Source organism: Nerophis lumbriciformis, linkage group LG02, assembly GCF_033978685.3.
Source record: "Nerophis lumbriciformis linkage group LG02, RoL_Nlum_v2.1, whole genome shotgun sequence".
In the NCBI taxonomy this organism is placed as follows: Eukaryota; Metazoa; Chordata; class Actinopteri; order Syngnathiformes; family Syngnathidae; genus Nerophis; species Nerophis lumbriciformis.
Genome location: NC_084549.2, coordinates 67,472,170 through 67,479,098, shown reverse-complemented (window position 1 = coordinate 67,479,098; position 6,929 = coordinate 67,472,170).

The following is a 6,929-nucleotide window of genomic DNA, read 5'->3' as shown; positions in this document are numbered from 1 at the left end:
AAATAAAAAAAATCACATTTATTGATGTTATAGGCTTTTTTGAAAGTTGAATAAATACATTTTTGTCCTCAAAATTCTACACACAATACCCAGTAATAATATTGTATAAACATTTTTTTTTTTAGAATTTTTTGAAAATGTTATAAAAAAACAACAACCTGAGAAATCACATTTTGTGATGTTATAGCCTTAATCAAAAAATTAATAAATTCATGTTTTGTCCTCAAAATTCTACACACAATACTGAATAATAACAATGTGATTTAATTTTTTTTTTCAAATTTAATAAAAAAAAAAAAAAATCACATTTATTGATGTTACAGGCTTTTTCAAAAATTGAATAAATTCATTTTTGTCGTCACAATTCTACACACAATACCCAGTAATAATATTGTATAAAAGATTGTTTTTTTTAGAATTTCTTGAAAAAAAAATTTTTTTTTAAACCCTGCGAAATCAAATTTTGTGATGTTACAGCCTTAATGAAACATTTTATAAATTCATGTTTTGTCCTCAAAATTTTACACACAATACCAAATTATAACAATGTGATTAAAAAAATGTTTCAAATTTAATCAAATAAAATTTAAAAAACATATTTATTGATGAGGTAGGCTTTTTCGAAAGTTGACTACATGATTTTTTGTCCTCAAAATTCTACACACAATACCCAGTAATAATATTGTATAAAAGTTATTTTATTTTTATTTTTTTTAATTCTTTGAAAACATTATTTAAAAAAAAACCTGCGAAATCACATTTTGTGATTAAAAAAAGTGTTTAAAATTTAATTTAAAAAAATAAATAAAATGAAATAAAAAATCACATTTATTGATGTTATAAGCTTTTTCGAAAGTTGAATAATTTTATTTTTGTCCTCAAAATTCTACACACAATACCCAGTAATAACATTGTTTAAATGTTTTTGTTTTTTTTAGAATTTTTAGAATAAAAAAAAAACAAAAAAAACCTGAGAAATCACATTTTGTGATGTTACAGCCTTAATCAAAAAATTTATAAATTCATGTTTTGTCCTCAAAATTCTACACACAATACTGAATAATAACAATGTGATTTAATTTTTTTTTTTTATTATTTAATTTAAAAAAAATAACACATTTATTGATGTTATAGGCTTTTTCGAAAATTGAATAAATTCATTTTTGTCATCACAATTCTACACACAATACCCAGTAATAATATTGTATAAAAGATTGGGGGGTTTTTTTAGAATTTTTTGAAAAAAAATTTTTTTTAAACCCAGCGAAATCAAATTTTGTGATGTTACAGCCTTAATCAAACATTTTATAAATTCATGTTTTGTCCTCAAAATTCTACACACAATACCAAATTATAACAATGTGATTAAAAAAATGTTTCAAATTTAATCAAATAAAATTAAAAAATCATATTTATTGACGAGGTAGGCTTTTTCGAAAGTTGAATACATGATTTTTGGTCGTCAAAATTGTATAAAAGTTTTATTTTATTTCTTTTTAATTCTTTGAAAAAAATATTTTTAAAAAAACCCCTGCGAAATCAAATTTTGTGATTAAAAAAGTGTTTAAACTGTATTAAAAATAAAAATAAAATGAAATTAAAAAAATCACATTTATTGATGTTATAGGCTTTTTCGAAAGTTGAATAATTTCATTTTTGTCCTCAAAATTCTACACACAATACCCAGTAATAATATTGTTTAAAAGGTTGTTTTTTTTTTTAGAATTTTTAGAATTAAAAAAACCAAAAAAAAAAACCCTGATAAATCACATTTGTGATGTTACAGCCTCCATCCATTTTCTACCGCTTATCCCTTTCGGGGTCGCGGGGAGTGCTGGAGCCTATCTCAGCTACAATCGGGCGGAAGGCGGGGTACACCCTGGACAAGTCGCCACCTCATCGCAGATGTTACAGCCTTAATCAAAAATTTTGTAAATTCATGTTTTGTCCTCAAAATTCTACACACAATACCGAATAATAACAATGGGATTAAAAAAGTGTTTAAAATGTAATAAAAAGTAAAATGAAATAAAAAAAAATCACATTTATTGATGTTATAGGCTTTTTCGAAAGTTGAATAATTTCATTTTTGTCCTCAAAATTCTACACACAATACCCAGTAATAATATTGTATAAAAGGTTGTTTTTTTTGTTTTTTTTAATTCTTTGAAAAAAATATTTTAAAAAAAACCCCTGCAAAATCACATTTTGTGATTAAAAAAGTGTTTAAAATTTATTTAAAAAATAAATAAAATGAAATTAAAAACAATCACATTTATTGATGTTATAAGCTTTTTCGAAAGTTGAATAATTTCATTTTTGTCCTCAAAATTCTACACACAATACCCACTAATAATATTGTTTAAAAAGTATTTTTTAATTTTTTTTTAGAATTTTTAGAATAAAAAAAACCCCCAAAAAACCCTGATAAATCACATTTGTGATGTTACAGCCTCCATCCATTTTCTACCGCTTATCCCTTTCGGGGTCACGGGGAGTGCTGGAGCCTATCTCAGCTACAATCTGGCGGAAGGCGGCTTACACCCTGGACAAGTCGCTACCTCATCGCAGATGTTACAGCCTTAATCAAAAATTTTGTAAATTCATGTTTTGTCCTCAAAATTCTACACACAATACCTCATGATGACAATGTGAAACCGTAGTTTTGCAAATGTATTATAAACAAATCACACGTACATAAGTATTGAAAGTGAGCTCAGGTGCATCCTGTTCCAACGGATCAGCCTTGATATGTTCCTACAGCTTCACTGGAAAGGAAGAAGAATGAAAAGGGGCCGGTCAGCATTCCTGGTTGACAGGGTTGGAGGTTTGTGTCGGTCGGTGCCGCCGGGGAGAATCCAAACAGCGAGGGGTCACGACCTCGCGCTGTTTGTCTAAGCGGCGAGATAGGTGACACGGCGCGGCGGGCATAGCCGGCTCAGGAATGACAACAAACGGAGCTGGCGAGTTGTTCCCGATCATCTGCTGGTGGTTCACCAAAGCCCGGGGGCTTAGCGGCCGACACTGGACGGCTCTCTTCCTCGAGCCAACCGCTGTCTGTCGCGCTTTCAGCTGATTGGCTGCCAAGATTCTGTCAACAAACACGCTCATCAGCGCTTCGTCAGGGACGCCGTCCGCCATGTTGAGCGTCTCCTGGGCCGGGGTCACATGACAAGAGCCGCTCCAAGTCACATGACGGCAAAAAACAACTTATTGTGGTCAGGGTCAGAGGGGCGGAGCCTACCCCAGATGACCATTGTGACCCCTTGACCGCTGGCCTGCCAATCACAGTGCGCATAGAGGCGGCCTATGGACACCTGAGCGGAACTGTGGCGCCATCTGGTGTTCGCCTTGGCAAGTACACCTTTTCACCTGAAACTTTTAGGTGAGAAGTCGTTTACATTTGTGGAAGGAATACTCTTAGGGATTATTCCAAACACAATTACAAAGTACAATGTGGTTTTTGTTGACATTTTCAATACTAATGTTACATTAGTATCCGATTACATAAGTGCAACGGTTTCAATAAACGCATTAACACGGCAATGCCGCATCTCGTCAGATAATTATATTGAACAAGATGTTTTAGAATGTCAGTTTTATTTACAAATGACAGAATAAGTAAATATAGTTCAGCACTAGAGATGTCCGATAATGGCTTTTTTGCCGATATCCGATATTCCAATATTGTCCAACTCTTAATTACCGATTCCGATATCAAGCGATACCGATATGTATAGTCATGGAATTAACACATTATTATGCCTAATTTTGTAGTGATGGCCCGCTGGATGCATTAAACAATGTAACAAGGTTTTCCAAAATAAATCAACTCAAGTTATGAAAAAAAATGTCAACATGGCACTGCCATATTTATTATTGAAGTCCCAAAATGCATTGCTTTTTTTAACATGCCTATACATCATATATATATATATATATATATATATATATATATATATATATATATATATATAAATATATGTATATATATATATATATATATATATATACACATACACACACACATATGTGTGTGTATGTGTGTATATATATATATATATATATATATGTATATATAAATATGTATATATAAATATATGTATATATATATGTGTGTGTGTGTATATGTATATATATATATATATATATATATATATATATATATATATATATATATATATATATACATATACTGTCACATGGGGGTCGCAGCTTGTTGCGGGGTTGTTCTTCCAACGCAAGATAGACGGCTCCGGACAACAGCGTGAAGGTAGGCTAGGATTTATTTAACATAAATCACGCACTACCGCGAACATAAACAATACAACAACAACAAAAAAAAAAAGAGGCAAGCGTGCCTAAAACGCAAGTGAGGCTAATCTTAAACAAAAACTAGGACATGGACATGGGAACTTACTTTGTCAAAACGAGACCTGAACCGGAGTGACATAACGACAATGCAGGGAGGACGAGTGATGAACAAGGTATGCTTAAATAACAGTGACATGATTGGTGACAGGTGTGTGTGAGTCAAAACGTGAAACAGGTGCGTGACGTGACAGGTGAAAACTAATGGTTGCTATGGTGACCAGACAAGGCAGTGAAAAAGACAGAAACTAAACAAAGCATGACTTAAAACAAAACATGATAATACAGACATGACAGAGCCCCTCCCTTAAGGACAGATACCAGATGTCCAAGAAAAAAAAACAAAGATCAATAGTCATGGGAGGGCGGGAGGGGGACATGGCGGTGGGTCGCCAGCCCAAGTGGCCCCGAATCCACCGAGGCAAAGTCAAGTGGCGGCGGCGAGTGGAACGCCGCTGCAGCAGGCGAGGCGGGCGCCCAGGGATTGGCCACATTCGTGGCCGACTGGGAGGTGGGCGCACTTGGCGTGGCGGACGACCAGGTAGCGGCCATATCCGTGGCCGACGAGGAGACAGGCGCGTCGTCAACTTGGCAGGCGTGGCAGCTCGGCGTGACAAGTCAGGCGGCGAAGCTCGGCGTGGGTCGCGTCCGGCGGCGAAGCTCGGCGTGGGTCTTGGTCTTGGTCTAGGCGTGGGTCTTGGTCTTTGTCTTGGCATGGCGGGTCTTGGTCTTTGTCTTGGCATGGCGGGTCTTGGTCTTTGTCTTGGCATGGCGGGTCTTGGTCTTGGTCTTGGCATGGCGGGTCTTGGTCTTGGCATGGCGGGTCTTGGTATGGCGGGTCTTGGCATGGCGGGTCTTGGTCTTGGCATGGCGGGTCTTGGTCTTGGTCTTGGTCTAGGTCTTGGCATGGCGGGTCTTGGTCTTGGTCTAGGTCTTGGCATGGCGGGTCTTGGTCTTGGTCTTGGCATGGCGGGTCTTGGTCTTGGTCTTGGCATGGCGGGTCTTGGTCTTGGCGTGGAGGGTCTTGGTCTTGGACTTGTTGAGCTGGTACCGGAGCTTGGCGTCGTGGAGCTGGTACCGGAGCTTGGCGTCGTGGAGCTGGTACCGGAGCTTGGCGTCGTGGAGCTGGTACCAGAGCTTGGCGTCGTGGAGCTTGTACCGGAGCTTGGCGTCGTGGAGCTGGTACCGGAGCTTGGCGTCGTGGAGCTGGTACCGGAGCTTGGCGTCGTGGAGCTACTGGTGCAGGTGGAGGTGGTCTAGCTGGGGGTTGCGGCTTGGCATGGTAAAAGACTGGTGGTGGCGGCCGTGAGGGAGGCTGTGGCTTGACATGGTTAAGCTGAGTCACCCCACCAACACAGCTCCCGACCCCAGCCCCCCCCTCAAGGGGCGGATACCAGACGCGCTCCCTGCGGTCTGGAACTCTCTGTAGGGGTGGGCGGAGGAGGGCAGAAACTTCCCCATTAAATTGTCCAAATTGTCTATTCCCTACCCCCACTTTAGACTGGGTCTGAAAAAATCTAAATTTAGAGACAATTTTCTCAAAAGGATTTTTCTTTGAAACAAAGTCCATAGTGGGCGGCTGACAGAGGGTGTAAATAGACTCAAAAAAAAAATCTTGGTTTCTGACGTCATCACCAGTGGGCGGTGTGACGTCATCAGCACGGGTCTCCTGCGGCGGGAAGGAAGAATGGGCTGGTTGAGGAATCTTGTTGTCCGTGGGAGGGTTTTGGGGGAACGACGCGTCATGCTGGCGAGAAAAAGCCTTTCTGGTTGGCTTCCAGCTTTGCCAGCGCGTCTCCATCACCTCCTCGTGGCCGGTCTGCGGAAGAACGTCTGCTGCCTGCATTCTGTCAAGTGGGGGTCGCAGCTTGCTGCGGGGTTGTTCTTCCAACGCAAGATAGACGGCTCCGGACAACAGCGTGAAGGTAGGCTAGGATTTATTTAACATAAATCACGCACTACCGCGAACATAAACAATACAACAACAACAACAACAAAAAGAGGCAAGCGTGCCTAAAACGCAAGTGAGGCTAATCTTAAACAAAAACTAGGACATGGGAACTTTGTCAAAACGAGACCTGAACCGGAGTGACATAACGACAATGCAGGCAGGACGAGTGATGAACAAGGTATGCTTAAATAACAGTGACATTATTGGTGACAGGTGTGTGTGAGTCAAAACGTGAAACAGGTGCGTGACGTGACAGGTGAAAACTAATGGTTGCTATGGTGACCAGACAAGGGAGTGAAAAAGACAGAAACTAAACAAAACATGACTTAAAACAAAACATGATAATACAGACATGACATATACACACACACACATTAGGTCAGGATAAAACACAGAGGCTATTTCGTCCCTACAAGCCTGTTTCGCAGGTTTCCCTACTCTTCAAAAGATTTTATAAAATTATATACAATTTTAGATGAGCTTCAAGGGTTACAAAAGATAAAATAATATTTTATATATATATATATAAACTCCGGCTTCCTCCCACTTCCAAAGACATGCACCTGGGGATAAGTTGATTGGCAACACTAAATTGGCCCTAGTGTGT